The sequence below is a fragment of the Emydura macquarii genome, unplaced genomic scaffold, assembly GCF_026122565.2.
Source record: "Emydura macquarii macquarii isolate MOO-44397 ecotype Brisbane River unplaced genomic scaffold, CSIRO-AGI_Emac_v2 contig_3530, whole genome shotgun sequence".
Taxonomy (NCBI): domain Eukaryota; kingdom Metazoa; phylum Chordata; order Testudines; family Chelidae; genus Emydura; species Emydura macquarii.
Window position 1 is genome coordinate 9,039,094 of NW_027133667.1, and position 16,475 is coordinate 9,055,568.

Below are 16,475 nucleotides of genomic sequence, written 5' to 3' on the forward strand. Positions count from 1 at the left end.
CTAGGTGCAGCATGTAGAAGTGCAGATTTTTTAAAATAAATGTCTCTCTCTTCGTGGCTCCCTAGTTCCAGTACTGAGTGTCATGTGAAAGGCAAAACTGAGCAATATGGCAATGCCTCTGCTTATTGCAAAGCAAACCCCATGGTACTGCTGCTGGGCCTGTCAAGGCATCTATCCAACAAAACCCAAGACCTGCTCAAGCTGTTTTATTTTCAGTGTGACACTAGGTCGTGAACCCATCCCCACTGCAAAAATACTACTGTTGACTCTGTAAATCCCTTTCTTTATTTTGGAAACTCTCATAGGTTACCACCAAGGGCAGAAGGCACAAAGTGTTATTTTTTTGTTTTTTATATCTGATAAGTCCCTGTGATGTATATTTAAAAGCATTGCTTCCACTGTCTGTTTCCAAAACAAATCAATGCCCGGGGACCAGAGCTCTCAAAAAGTAGTAGCCAATGGAGAATGGGAGAGTTTCTGGAAGGGTGCTATGGGGAAAGGTACTAGGCCCAATGCTATTCAACATTTTCATCAGTGGTCTGGACATAAATATAAAATCGATGCTGATAAAATTTGCAGATGATACAAAGATTTGTGGAGTGGTATATAACGATAAAGAGAAGGCAGTCATACAGACCCATTGGGATGGATTAGTAAACTAGGCCCGTTCAAGCAAAATGCGTTTTAATACAGCCAAATGCAAAGTTATACATCTAGGAACAAGGAATGCAGGCCATACCTACAGAATAGGGGATTGTATCCTGGAGAACAGTGATTCTGAAAAGGACTAGGGGTCATAATAGTAAAGCAACTCAACACGAGCTCCCAGTGCAATCCTGTGGCAAAAAAGGCTAATGTGATTCTTGGATGTATAAACAGGAGTAGGAGTAGAGACATACACCATTGGTGAGACAAATACCAGAATTTGGTACCCATATTTGGCTTAAAATTTTGGTACCCACATTTTAAAAGGGACATTAAAATACTGGAGAAAGCCATCAAATTATTTTATGGTCAAGAAAATGTCTTGCAGTGAGACCTAAAGATCTGTCTGTTTAGCTTCTCAAAAGAAGATTGAGAAGTGACTTGATTACAGTGTGTAAGTACGTTTACGGGGAGACAATATCAAATGTGGCCATACTCTTTAGCAGAGAAAGGCATAACAGAAACCAGTGGCTGAAAACTGAAACCAGACAAATTAAATAAGAAATAAGATGCAAATCTTTAACAGTGAGGGTGATTAATCATTGAAACAAATTACCAAGGGAAAGGGTGGATTCTCTCTCTTGATGTCTTCATATCAAGACTGGATGCCTTTCTGGAAAATATGCTTTAGTCAAACAAGTTAGTGGGTTCAGTACAGGAGTAACTAGGTGAACTGTATTGGCCTGTGATATACAGGGGTTCAGACGCTAATGGTCTCATCTGGCCTTAGACTCTGAGTCTTTATAAGTGGAATATTTGTAAGAATTTTTCAGCAATCATGCAGTTGCTACCATGCTAATCATGCTAATGGTAGTACTGATGGTAGTTGGTAGCACTAATCATGCACTACCAACAATATACTATAGAGCCTTCATGTCAGCTAACCCTGTTCAGAGCACGTTCACATGACTCAAGTAAAAACACCTGTTTCCAGTCTATGCTACTGCTTATGTCTTTGATAGCACTACTTGGAAAAGCACTTACAGATTTTGCTAGTGTAGGTGGACCTTGTGCATGCAGTCCAGAATTCAGGAACTGTAATGTACCTCATAAACAACTCTATGATAATGCAAGAAGACACTGCAACAAGGTATGAGACTGATCTTGGTTTTAACTTTTGAAGCCTTTAACTGACTGGGACCAAGATCCCCTCCTGAACTTCCGGCTTTCCTTTACATTAGATGTTTGCATATTATGAAATGGTGTAGAGCAGTGGTAGTCAATAGATGGACTGCAGGCCAAATCAGGACTGCCACATACTTTTGAACAGACCCCAAGATCTTTTTAATTACTTCTTCTTATCATTTTTTTATTTTCTCCTGAGTTTGGATCTTGACTATACCTTGACTAAGAAATTTGGATCTTGACAAAAAAATAATTGACTACCCCTTGAGTAGGGGGGTTCAGATAATTTCTATTATAACAAACAGACGTATTTAATGCTGTATTACAGCAGAGTACGTCTGCTCAGTCAGGATCCTAGCCAGCACACAGGTCAGGCTCCCCTGCATTCAAAACTGCATAATCACTAGAGTGAGTTGAAATTTTCAGCTGATTTATTTTAACTGACAAAGGGACTTTTTTAAAAAATGAAAAAATTGTATGGAAGACGGACTTCAAAAAGTTTCCCACTGTTTTGTGCTAATATTCATAGGTCACTCTGAATTGTAATTCTACCCCCCTTTTTTCCCTTGGAAAACAGCACAGCCTAAACAGCCATTCCCATACTTGTGGGCCAAGCTGCCAAGATACATGGCTTTAAGATGTCCACTCACTGGGATTCTGCAGCAAGTATTTAGTTTATAGATAAAGTGTCAGGAACGTGGGGTTGGAGGTAACGGTGACCTGCAAAGGAAAAACAAGTGGGACTTTCACTTGTGCCCCTTTTTGGTGTAAGGCCTGAGTCAAAAAAGGAAGGGTGAGGTTTTTCCTGTTTGTGTTTACCATTAGTTCAGGTCTTTTCTGCTCTGAAAGGCTCCTTGGTGAATGAAGAACTAGTGAAACTATGCCATCACAAGTGATGGAATGCTGGGCAACTGAGAGGGCAAAGGATTTTTAGGCAGAATATTTAAAACCTTTTTTTTTTTGTTTGGTTGGTTGCTTTTTGCTAATCCCTATAATGACTAGTGAACTGTCTGAAGAAATTAAATTTGTTAGTCTTTAAAGTGCTACAGGACTCGTTATTTTTGTCTGAAGAAGGGACATCTTTGCTGAACAGCTGTCCTTTCAGTTAAATTGAACAAATGCATGCTTTGAACCCCCATACTATCCGTCAGGCTGCATATTCAGGTCTCTAGACAGGATTGGATATCCACTTAAATTGAGTAAATGCCCTGTCTTGTAAACTATATTGCTTTGGTTGTGGGGAACACATTACAAGTTATTAATAATAAGAGTTAATCAAGGAACGCCAAGTGGGTGCTTTGTTACGCAATTGAGTTTCAATATCAATGCATGTAGGGTGATCAGCTGTCCCAATTTTACAGAGACATTCCCAATATTCAGGGCTTTTTCTTACATAGGCGCCTATTACCCTCCACCCCCATCCTGATTTTTCACATTTGCTGGCTGGTCACTCTAAATCCAAGTAGGTGTCTCACTACATAACAGACAACAAGGACTGCATTGATTGAAATGAGTGTGATTTAAAGAAAAAGCTTGGATTTCACCAATCATACTTATCCAGGACACTCTGAACTATGCTATATTGATTTAGAGGTCTGATGCCATTGTTTTTACTGTAAACATCTATCTTAGGCTATAACACACAATACCAAGGTTCTGACACGCTGTCTAGTGCATCATCATTTTTCAGTTGTAGATGTGCAAGTTACAACCTGCTCAGCATTGTCAGAGACAATACTACACAGTTTTATATTATGTAGCATCTCATAAAAACTACTGCAACATGCTTTACAGAATTAAACAACTGGATAGTATATAAAGTTACAGAAAATAGTGGAGCATCAAAACATACTGCATGTGCAACAAATTTAGTTATTTAAAATGTAAAGCATCGAGTCATAAGGCAAAGAAAGAAAGAAATATTTTAATATGAGATTTGAAGAGATGGAAATTGAGATTTTCAAGGGATTTAGACATATACCTTCCATTACAATTAATGAAAAGTGTCTGTAAACCCCCTAGACTGCTTTGAAAAAAAATCTCACTGGAGAATTCATGAAATGGAGAGATACAGAAAATCTGTTCCTGCTGGCAGGAGCTGAAAGTGCAAACTGTGGGAAGAAATAAAGAGAAGACAAGCTCTAAATATGCAAAGAGAGACAATTCTGAGGTCCTCAATGGAGTAAGACCATAGAGTGCCTTGCAGTCAATGATGGTAGTTTTCGCCTGGATCTTCAGATGAATGAGCCAGTGGAGGTGTTTGGAGAAGGAGTTGATGTGAAAATTATTCTCAGTATATTTAGAAAGGGTAGGGAGCTTCATACCACACATGCTGGAGTCTGGACAGCTGGGACTTGCGAGACTTAGAGAAAAGAATTCCATAGTTGAGGCTTCAGGAGATAAAAGCATGAATGAAGTTTTCAACAAATGGGGGACTGAGGCAACAGAGTATGTGAACAGTGTTGTGAAGGTGCTTTGGTACTGACCCAATTCAAGGTATGTCTACACTACAGAGACTATACCATCAGAGCTATGCTAGTGTAGTCCCATAACATAGTCTACACCAACAAAAGAGGGTTTTCTGCCAGTGAAGGAACACCACCTCCTTGAACAACATCAGCTACATTGACAGAACCATTCTTCTGTCAACACAGCAGCATCTACGCTATTATGTCAGCATAGCTGTGTCAGTCAGAGGTGTTTTTTTCATACCCCTGACAGATGCTGATGCAACCTACAAGTGTACTCAAGCCTCAGTGGTGGTAATGAACAGATTTTACAGATATAGGAGTTGTGCAATGAGCAGGTGAATTGAGGGTCAAGGATGATGTTGGTATGGACGGTGGAAAGAAATAGGAAGTCTGTGTCAGGAAGGGAGGTAAGGAATTGTGGTTTTTTAAGATGCTGCTTTTGCCTGAGAGAAACACTTCTACCTTTGAGACATTTAGATTAAGGAAGCGACATGAAGCCCCAAGTTTATGTGGTTGAGGAATAATATGATTGAGCCCACCTTACAGAAAACTGGGGCGGAAAGGAGTCAGTAGAGCTATTGAAAGTTGTGTACAGTTTGGTATCATCAGTATGTAACTGGTAATTAGTTAAAGGTGAAAATATGAGAAAAATGGGGGTGGAAGTTAGAAAGGAAAAAAGGTAGAGATTTGAAACTTTTGAAACACAGGGGAGTGGTCTTGGCACAGCTAAAAGCCATTTGTGGAAACAGAGAAATAGTGGTTTGGTAACTAGAATCATAGCCATAATGGAAGGAAAGTAAAGAGGCTTGTATAGCTGCAGAGGAGTCCCGGAGAATAGAGTGGTCCACAGTACTAAAGGCTGCATTTAAGTCAAAGGCTGCATTTATGATCAAGACATTAATCAAAAAATTTCAACTGGTTCAACTGACAGAGTGACACTTCCTTTGAAGAGGGAACTATGCCTCCCAGCCCTAAAACATACAGTATTTGTCTAGTGTTCAAGAAACCATTGGCCAAGAAAATCAAACATGCCAACTCCAGCCCAGGTCTCTAACCTCCCCTTTCTGAGCAAACTAATGTAGAACCTAACAAACAGCCTATTCCAATTTCACTTATCCACTTCTCATACATTGCTTCTTTCCCAAATGGGATTCATACCACCACACAGAATTACTACTATTGGTGCTGATGGACAAGGGCCTCTGACGGGAGAGATCAGCACCTGAATGAGGAGCACCTGGCTGAAGATAAATCCAAGCAAGATGGAGTTAATGCTAATGGATAAAGAGAAATACTATGAAGAACTCACCCTCACCACAATATCATCCCCAGTATCTGCTTTTCAATCATCAAGATGGCTCACAGCCTCAAAGTTCCTTAGGGCTACTCATGGCTACTGGATATCCAGATAACAAGGTCTGTAAGATTCTACCTTCTACCAACAGCTGACTAGGAGGCTGCACTCCACAGTGGTAGATTCAGACTTTGATCATTGTGACCTACACATTTGTGACCTCTAATGCAGCTGTTGTACCTAGGAATAAAAAACCTTCACCCTGAAAAGATTAAAGTAGTTGAGAATGCAGCAGCCTGCCCGCTTAGTAACATAGGCCACCTACAGCACATCACCCTGTGCTCCACTCACTACATTAGCTCCCCAGTAAATACTGGTTTATATTGTTTAAAGATTCAGTCCTAATGTTCAAAGACCTCCATTGAATTGGCCCCAAATGCACGAGCAGCCACCTTGCATTTGCAGTGATGACTTCCCATGACAGCCCCCTTCCATAGGAAGACTGGAAGGGACATTCACAAGGGTGAGATTTGGAAGCACAGGAGACAAAGCTATTTTGGCAGCCTGCAGAATTCCCATCCAAATGAGATCAGAGCCACCTCAATTCTCTCTACCTTCAGAACAAAACATAAAACACTCTCGCAATAAAAGCCCTCCGGATAAGGAGGGAGAGAAATGGTATTTACAATGTCAGGAGGCACTCACAAACCTGTTGCTCATAAGAAGTGGGTTTATAATTAATCTTCCTCCCCTCCCAGTTTCCTCTGGATTTTCTAGTTCGTCCTGTCTTCTCTGTGTCTGCCTTTTAAATCCTATCTCTTTGGGGGCAGCATCCTGTCCTACACCAAGTACATCTTCTGTGCTAAGTAACTAATAATAATAGACAGAGGGCTTCCAGCATTGTTATTGAAATGCAATCATAACACAGGGCAAATCAATTTCAAAATAATCTGAACAGATAACCCTTCCCTCTTCCCACTCTTTCTGCCATAGCATCCAAGCAACACTAGGGGGTGAAATCACGTATTGTTTCACTAAGCAGCTGTAAAGGAAAGATTTTGGGGTTCTACAAAGATTTTTAAAAAGAAAGGGCATTTCTTTTTCTTCAGTTGTGATTTTAGCCATTTAACTTGCATGCTCCAACATACTCCCTGCAGGGCCCCTGAACTTTGCGTGTAGGTAAACAAAAAGCCAGATTCATCTATCCTATCCTCCCACTCGGGCAGAACACCACACAAGGAAGTTAGAGGCTTCCTGCGCCCTCCAATGTCCATGTTAGCTGAACCCATTTTTAAATCAGTTTCAGTTGAATACAGGTTCATTATGTGTGTATGATGCCTATACCAAAAAGGACTCCAATTGCTGGCTGGGGTCTTTAGGTGTGAATGCAATACAAAGGACACTTCTTTGATTGGCATGGAGCAGGTAAAATGAGGAGTGCAGTCCATTTTAGAAAACAATACCAATAGCCTCATCCCTCATGAGGAGCATCTTAAACCAATGTTAGGCTGAAACCACTGTAAAAATGGATTCAAAATATGATGGCTGTGTGGCCAGCTTGATTCTCCGCACTCACACTCAGCGCCTCTACACCAGGGAAAGTTACAAACATTTTCCTACTGGTTCTAAAAATAGTTACAAAGAGGTTTTTGAATGGTGTGAAAAATTTGGTATATTTCCCCATCCACGACAAAGCTTCTCTCTCAGAGGTCCTCACATCTGAGTCAGCTTCACTGACCAGATGAGATTGTCCACAGCACCAGTGCTGGGGTTTCCAGCCATGAGATAAACTCCCAGGATCCTGGAATCTTAGCTGGACAGAGTGGCCAAAGGTTACATTTAAAAATGGGTAGGCAAAACGGATGCGTAAATGTGCCACCGCAGCCAACCAACAGCACTGGGAAAAGATCAGTCTGCACTGGCCTGATTCTCAGAGGTGCTGGGCACCTGCAGCTCCCTGAATTCAATAGGAGCTGTTGGGGTGGCTAGGAGCTCTGAAAAAAAATCCAGCCACATATGACTCCAAAGAGTGGAAGAGGCCTCCCCTGCATACTCTAAGGCAGCGTTCCCGGAGATCTCCCTGACACAGTGTAGGAAGGCAGCAAGCCAGTCCCTGGTATCAAAAAGGCTGGGAAACACACTGATCTAGTCTAAAGAACCTCCGCTGCTGATCTGAGAGGGGAAACGTGAAAACAGAAGGGGGCAAATGGGTGGAGGAGCAGAGGATGTCCTGCGGGTACACGTCCCCCTCTGGATACTGCTAATTCACCCCGGGTAGCAGCCTTGTCCCCAACACCATCCTCCTCTCCCCCCTACCCTCTCAGAGAAAGCGCCAGATTGCACCCAAAAAAGGGGGCAAGGGGTAGCCAAAAAACCTTCCCCGCAAGAGGATCCCTCCAGCTTTTCTTCTACCTTCCTCCCGCGACGGGGGCGAGCCGATTGTGTGCCCGGCTGCCGGGCAGGAGACACACAGCGGGGACCCCCCAGGTTATTACCAGGCCCCAGGGAAAGCGTATCCCGCCCCGGGGCGGGCGGCAGCGGGGGTGGGGGGAAGGGGTCTAATGCTCTTGGCGCGGGGCAGCTGGCTGGCGCCCAGGGCTGGGCAGCTCGAGACGGGCGCCGGCCACCAGCCGGGCCAAGCGCGGCGCGAGACGCGGGGCAGGGCGGGGAGCCGCGGAGCCGCTGTGCTGAGAGCACGAGAGCAGCGCTGGAGTCCGGCCCTTGGCGCTCCCGCCCCTGGAGCGCGGGGTGTGTCTGGGGCTGCGGGAGCACCAAGGAGACAGCCTGAGCCCGGCGGAAGCCTTAGCCGGGCTGGGCTCAGCGCGCAGTGGCCGCGCCTACAGAGCGGGAGCGGGAGGGAGCCTCAGCGCCCGAGAGGGCAAGGGGCAGCCCGGGGAGCCGGGCCCGGAGCCTAGCGACAGTGGGGGCAGCAGGTGACGCCTAGGGCGGGGGTTCCCCTCCCGGGGCAGAGCAGGTCCCGGGGCCCCGCGGGCGGCTGGCCCTGGGCGCCCTGAGCGGCGGGATGAGGAGCCGCCCGCTGGGGAAGGTGCTGCGGCGGCGGTTCCGGCTGCTGCTGGCCCTCGGCGTGCTGATCGTGGGGCTCTGGGCCGCCTACCTGGAGCTGGTGGCGTCGGCGGAGGCCAGCGGGCACCCCCTGAACCACAGTGAGTCTCCCGGGGGCTTCCCGGCCCCTGATCCTGTCCCTCCACCCGCTCCCGCGTGCGCTGCCCGGACCCCAAGCGGGGCAGAGCAGGACAGGGGGCGCGGGCTGCTGCTACCTCCCCGCCACATCTCAGCGCCGGGAAGTGGCATCGCTGCCCCCGGCAAGGAGGGATCGCTCGTTCCGCTGTTCCCTGCCCTGCCCCGCTCAGTCTCTGCCCCCGAGGGGCTGGGGGGGAATGCGAGCTGCCTGGGGAGGTAGAGGGAAGGGTCTGGGACGCAGCATTTTCGTCCACTTTTTGACTGGGAGGGGGAAGCCCAGGAGTTTCCTGCTATCTGGCCCTTCCTGCACTCTGCCATTCATTCAGGTACTGCTGCTGCCCCGTGGAAAACTCCAAGCAGAGAGGGGATCTTCCCTCTTATCATAAACGTGGGATACTGTCATGTATCCTAAACAAACAAATTCCTCTTAACTGTATTATTAATATAGTAGATTAGGAACCTGGAGGATGGTAATGATCCAATTTACAGTCACTGTTGTCTGATCTTTGTTTCTTTCCTATTTGCATTTCTTCTCTATTTGGCCAATGACAAAAATCAAAGAAGTTGCTTTCCCATTTGGTCATAGTGAATTTTATTTTCAGGTTCTCCAGTCTGCAAAGGCATCGTTCCTAATACAAAAGGGTGGTGATTCCCAAAGCGTGCCATAGGCATAAAGGATTAGCCTAGGTTGCAGACAGGCTTTACAATGCTCTTCGAAGTTGTAGCTTTCATTTTTAAAATCTGTAAGCATCTAGCTATTCTGGTGCAAAGAAAACTTTCAAAATGTGACCCCAGTGTAACCCATACAGTGATGTTTCTCTGAGTTTGCAAAGAATCTGGAACAATAGCTCTTTGTTGTGAGTTGTCCTGTCCCTTCCTTTTGGTGGGTGCTATACTAAGATGCCATGGTATTTTAAATGTCAATAGTGTTAATTACTGTTAACACTGTTCATCAAAACCTGTTAAAATGGAAACGAAGTATATTTTGAAGATTTACACACTCTGTTCTGAGTCACTGCTCGTTTTGGAAAGGCCTTAAACAAGCCACCTGGGTTGTAAGCAGATGCAATTGCTTTCATTTTTCTGAAGGGGGCTGAGCTTTCAAAAGTTTGGGAAATGCTGTTATTGCAGGTGTTTATTTTCAAACACCTATTTTAATTCGTGGTTGATTTATGTTTTAAATTATAAGAACATTCTGATGGCCTGTTTGTTTGGGTTTTACATAAATCTACCTTTTGGGCCAATGAAGAGCTTCAAACACCACTTTGGACCATTTAACTATTCATACTTTTAAGCATCCCACCTCCCAAATGCATGTCTTAAATCCTTTGACTTAGTTTTAAGGGACAAGTGGATCAGGTTTCGCATTTCAGAATTTAGGCCCCAATCCTCCAATGACCTCCATGCAGGCACAGGTGTCCACCTGCACAGAGCTCATTGCAGGAGCTGGGCTTTAAATTGGGCCCATCTATTACATATCAACTCTGTTCTCTTGGATATTATTTGTTGAACTTCGACTTTTAACAATGACAGAGGTTTTATCCTCCTCAGTCCTGTTGATTTAAACTGACCTGCAGCTATTGACTGCTACGGATAGCTTGTACAACTAGTGGCGTTCGTTGGGATCTATTAGTTTGCTGCAGAAAATGGAAATAGAGTGAAATACAATTTTACTTTGTATAGAATCTTTCATGCACTCTCCATCAAGTATCTAACCATATCTCTTGAATGCAAATAGTACCCCAAATGACAGCGGGATGGTAGAATTATGAGACATAGACAAAGGAGTCAAAATGGGATATTTTGAGATGGTATTTCAAAATAGAGTCATAAGGCAGAGAGACTTTCAGATGTCAGGAGCTGCAGAGGAGAGAGCTTTCAGACTAGCCGGGGTGAGCTGGTGAGAAGGCACAAGCAGAGAGAGCAAGAAGAGAAGTAAAGAGAGACAAAGACAGTGAGCAAGTAAACCTTATTGTGGTTTGTGTTCTGTTTCCTCCTCTCCTCCTGGAGGCATGAATTGCACTAGCATGTGGGAAAAGTCCTTGTGCCAGGTGAAAGCTTTTCCATGTTAAGAATGACACTCACAACACTGTCACCGCTACCAGTCCTCACCCCCAAATAAGGAAATCTAATAACATCTTATTAACAACACAGCAAAACAAGATACCCTAGACAGAGTTTTCAGCCTGAAAAGGAAGACCTGCCAAAGACTCCATGAAGCCTGCAAGGGGTCTTTTTTTTTTTTTTTTTTTTTTGGGGGGGGGGGGGGTGGGGGGTTATGTGGAAGTTGATCAGATACTACCTTGATGGGCAGCAGTATAAAATCCTAAAATGAATAGATAAATAGATGGCACTAGTATGCAATGCAGCAGGGGAAAACAAATGTGCATACAGGGAGTGCTAATGCTTTCAGAGCTCAGCCTCCCTCAACACCTTAGTAATCTAAAGTCCTATTGTCCTGGCCTAGTGAGGAGGAGTACCTGCTAACCGCCAACAATAACAAGGTTAATCTGTGACCCTCCTTCTTACCGCACTGCCTACAAAAGCTGATTTAAAAAAAAATAAATCAAAGATAGGAATGAAAAACAAATAGTGTTTGTTTCCCTTTGGCCATTATTACAGCCCAGTGTAGAAGTTCCACCTGTTGGGGCAGACAGCTTTGGTTTTGACTCCACTGTAATCTTTCCTGAGACCCCCTGAGAGCTGAAGGAGAATGGAGGTTTCCAGAGCCATTCAGTCATCTCTTTTGTTTTTGAATCTCCTTCCTTCCCAGTCTCCCAGAGGGAAAGTCCTGCTGCAAGGCACAACTGGGTACCAGTCAGCATTTATGCTGGCAACTTTTCTGATGCAACAGCCTCCGTGTTGTTGCTTTAAAACCTGCAGATGATTTTTTCAGTAATTTTCCAGGCAACAGTGCTTAGACTCTCTCCTTCAGTGGCAGAGAATCCTAAAATTGTTAGAGTTGGAAGGAGGCCTACAATAGATCAGTATTTCCATTCCTACGTTTGTGACAGTGTTCTCTCAACTGTCTGTAGATGGTGCCTATGGAATAGCCTGTGTGTCAAAGCCCAGCTGATGTTTCCTTTATGACCATGGAACACTTTGCCTGGGGGGATGGGATCACTTCTTTGGAATCTGGAGTCAACAACCAGAAACACTTCCATCCCCCATTTCCAATACTCACAGAGCAGAGCTGGAGGTATCAGAATGCCATAGTGCTGCACTGCTGCTCCAGCCATGAGAATCCATTTCGTAGAGCGAGGCTGAAGTCATCACAGTTCCTTCCAAGCTCTGTTCCCTGACAAGATTTTTGTGAGGGGAGAAGTTGTCAAATGGCCTCACAGTAGTGTGGCTCCTGCAAGTAGGAGTATAGAAATTAAAGCCTGGATCCTCCTCTCACACCATTGTAAATCATGAGTAACTCCACCCAACTCAACAGAGTTAAACAAGTGCTAATGAGGTTTAGTGAGATGAAAATTAGGCCTTTAAAATATGCGCTGTACCAATCAATCCTCAGCTGGTGTAAATCAATGTCCATTGATTTCAGTGGAGCTACATTGGTTTACACCCGCTGAGGACCTGGTCCCAAATGACCATTTGAGGGCAAACTTAGAGAAAAGGTTGGTGACTGAGAGATGAGCGGAGCCACAGAGATCAGATCCAGAACACACACATGTTTGAATTGAGGTGGTTGGGTTTGGGCCCTTTTCTAGGTGGGGGAGACTTTCTGTGAATGGAGGAAATGCATTAGGACAGCAACTTAGAATTAGAGCATGGACCATCATCCTTGAAGGACTGAGTCCAATGTTTTGAGAGTGATGCTCGGACACACACAAGCACCAGATTTCAGTTCAATTAAGTTGTTAGTTTCTGATCACATTTCATCTTCCAAACCATTCCTATTGCTTATTGCCTGGAAGTCTGACTGATAAGACTGCAACATTGGCAGTAGTAAAAGAACTTGTTTGTCTGATAGGCGTTTTTAGGATCCTTAACTTAACATGTTGACAGTCAAGAGAGGAAAAACAAGGAAACTGGCACGAGCTGCAAACAAGGTAGGGAAAGCAAAGCAGTGTGTCAATAATGGGCAGCTCTTCTCACACAGGGTATGGCTGTTCTCATTTGAAACAAGCTGCCACAGACAGTAGACTGACCCGCTGTGAAAGAATCTGAGGAGTTATAGACAGTTTGTTTATCCCCCACCATTGACAGGAGCTAAACTCTTTGGCGCAGGGTTGTTGTTAGTGGAAAAGCTTTTCTTGCCTTTAGTAGCAGTCCAATGCCTCCTCCAGCTTGAGTGCTGCAGATGGAGTAGCTTTGTCTTCTCTAAATTGAACGTAGTGTTAGGGAAAGGTGCTGAACTGAACCCACTGGAGACTGGAGTCCTCTCTCGACAAGACACAGGAAGCCAAATTATCTGACCTGAATTATACTCTAACACAACACCACTGATTTCATGGCATAGAGGTGGATAGAGGGCTTCTGGCTGGGCCACCACTTCTCCCATCAGATGTGCTTTCTGAACCATCTACTGGTGGAAAGCCTGAAAACCCTAGGAACTGCCAGTTAGGCGCCAGTTCCTGCTGCTTTCATTTCACATTCCCAGTCCTTTGCCTGGTGAATCTTCATGTCACCAGTTAAGGTGGCAGAGGAGGGGAGGAGTTCTCAGGGAGCAGGATTCCAGCCAGTGACAGCAGGGGAGCTCTCCCTCTGCTTTTGGAAGAGGAATGGTAGCTGCACTTTGCAATGCTCTCTCTTACATTAACATTTGAGAGCTAGTGAGTCAAGTGAGAAGCAATCCTTAGACCCCAGTGAAATTCAGAGGTTAGGGATTTTGAAAATATCAGCTGTTCTTACATAGATGCATCCTGCAGCAGAAGCAGAGATGTCTCATAGGGCTATAGAGTGCTTGGGACTGTTTGCATTGAATTCCCTTGTTGCAGATGTGAATGACAACACTGAGCAATCCAGAGCTCTTTATGGAGGATTGGATTAGATTAGATTGCTGGGAGGGTGCTGTTGGTATGAACAAGGAAACCAGAGGCTCTGCCTAAACCTGCCTCTCCCAGCATCTGCTACTCTCCCCTGTTCCTCCTCATTTCTTTGTCATGTATAAACAATGCCAGGAGTGCAATATCCTTCTGTCTTGTTTGTGACAAGCTAAGCAGCAAATGGCTCTGTCTGGTTTCCAGAGTCTAGTGTAGCAGCTCTCCTAACACAATAGTGCATAGTCCCAATGTCAGAGGTGGAAAATGAGAAGGGCTCAGAAGAAATGAGACAAATGAGCTAATAATACCACTTCTAAAGGGCCGCAGACCTCTTTTGGCAGGCCCTTCTTTCCTTCATCCAGCATGCAGCTCCTGACTCCCTTCCCTCCATTCCTCCCCAGAGCAGGCCCTTTTCTCTTTCCAGGGATGGGCTCCTCTGCCTCCAGGGTACCATGTAGCACTATGAATTGCTCAGATCCTGGACTTAGTACTGGCAGGTGTGTGTGCATCTGTGTACAAGGGAAGCAGCAAGCTGAGTGCAGCCTGAGGCTTGTTCAGGTGTGTCATCCTCTCTCTCTAGCTGCTGGGCCCAAGCATACCAAGAAACAGGTGTGTCCAGAAACACAGAGAGATGTGTGCAAGTAGATTTACACACAGAGATTCATGTGCACACACAGACTTACACGGACACAGGTTCATGTGCACACACAAGTACACATACATTTTCTCTGTTATGCAAGAATATTTGTATTCAGGGAGGGTGATGGAATGCTCCTGGACAGAGACTCACTGACTTGTAGATGCACATACTTTTCTTTGCCTGGAATATCCACGTTCATTGAATGGAAACTATAAGCCAAAGGGAAAAGACAGCAACCTAAAAGGTAACACCTCTAAAATGATTGCATAATGGAAGATGCTAACAGCAGAAAAATGTCCTCACTTCCAGGTTTGCTTGCAATGTTCCTATGCTTTTGAAAGCACTAGGAGATGTTATTTCACAGAACCTCAAATACTAGGGTGACCAGATAGCAAGTGTGAAAAATTGGGACAGAGATGGGGGGTAATAGGCACCTATATAAGAAAAAGCCCTGACTATCGGGACTGTCCCTATAAAATCAGGACATCTGGTCACCCTGTCAAACACACTTTTCCAGGAATCCAGTTCCCTAGATTGCCATCTAACAAGCTAAAGGGAGGAGGGAGGCGCTAGATGATTCTGGATATTGCTAATGGGATATGGAGCCTCTCTCTTCTATATCATTCAACTCCAGGTGAGGGTGGTAATAAGCAGAAGTCCTTACCATCCTTTGGCCTCTTAGTGGCCTGTGTGAAGTGAGTTAATGGATCTCAGACCAGACTCTAATGGATGTGTGTCAACATCACAAGAATCACTGTTATAACTGGTTTATTTATTGGCATACTCAGCAGAGACGCTAAGGCCACCAAGACTGGTCTTCTTTCTTGTTCATGCAGATGGTCCCTTCAGGTCAGTCATGAGGCCCGTTGTCAAGGACATGTGGGGACGCTGAATTAACACTGCCTATGGGTACCTGGCCTAGGCCAAAATACCTCCTCACCACTGCTCTGTGAGGTGCTGCAAGTTATATGTTTGTCTGGCTGTTTCCTTTCCACTTCATTTAAGTTGTGATGTGATTCCTGTGTATATGCTGGGTCTGATCTTGAGAGGTGCTGAGAGTCTGTGTGTCCCATTCCAGTCAATGTAAGATGCGAGTGCTCAGCATTCTTGGGATGAGGCCAATAATTTGTAAAGCGTTTGGAGATCCATCTGGGGTGAAGGTGCCATGCAAACATTATATATTATTATGATATTATATATTATATATGATTATTACATAGGATTATTACAAAGGGACTGTTGTAAACCCCCCGTTAATTACCCATGATGTGTAAGACAGGCATGCAGGGTTGCCAAGACTTCTGCACAGTGCATGTTCCCAGGCCACTCCCTCCTGCCTTGGTGAGTCTGTGATTACTCAGAGGCACAATGAACCTGTGCACTGGTGCTGCAGCTGCCTGATTCCTTCTTTCTGTGTCAGGTGAATGCTAATGTCTCTTGAGAGTTTAGCTGGGCACGGAGTTTGCATTGAACCACATGTTACAGTAGCATTAGTATCATACTATGTTGCACATGCAAGTTCAGGCAGTTGTGAGACAAGAGTGGTGCAAGAAGAGCTGATTTATTTTATTCTTCTTTTGTTGCTCTCAATCCACCAATGCTCACAGTAAGCTCCAGTGTAGGAAGCTTTCCTGAAGACAGAGATTGTCTGTGTTCTCTAGCAGTGGGAAATAGGTCAGAACAGGGGCCTTTCCCCACTTGCATATCTACATGAATCAGGTGAGTTATTTGTATAAAAGCTTAATCTTCACTCTCTCTTCATTCCTTCTTTACATCCAGTGGTGATCCAGTGGATATAGTATACTTAGATTTTCAGAAAGCCTTTGACAAGGTCCCTCACCAAAGGCTTTTAAGCAAATAAGCTGTCATGGGATAAGAGGGAAGGTCTTCTCCTGGATCAGTAACTGGTTAAAAGATAGGAAACAAAGGGTAGGAATAAATTATTAGTTTTCAGAATGGAGAGATGTAAATAGTTGTGTCCCCCAGTGGTCTGTACTGGGACCTGTACAGTTCAACATATTCATAAATGATATAAAAAAAGGAGCAAGCAA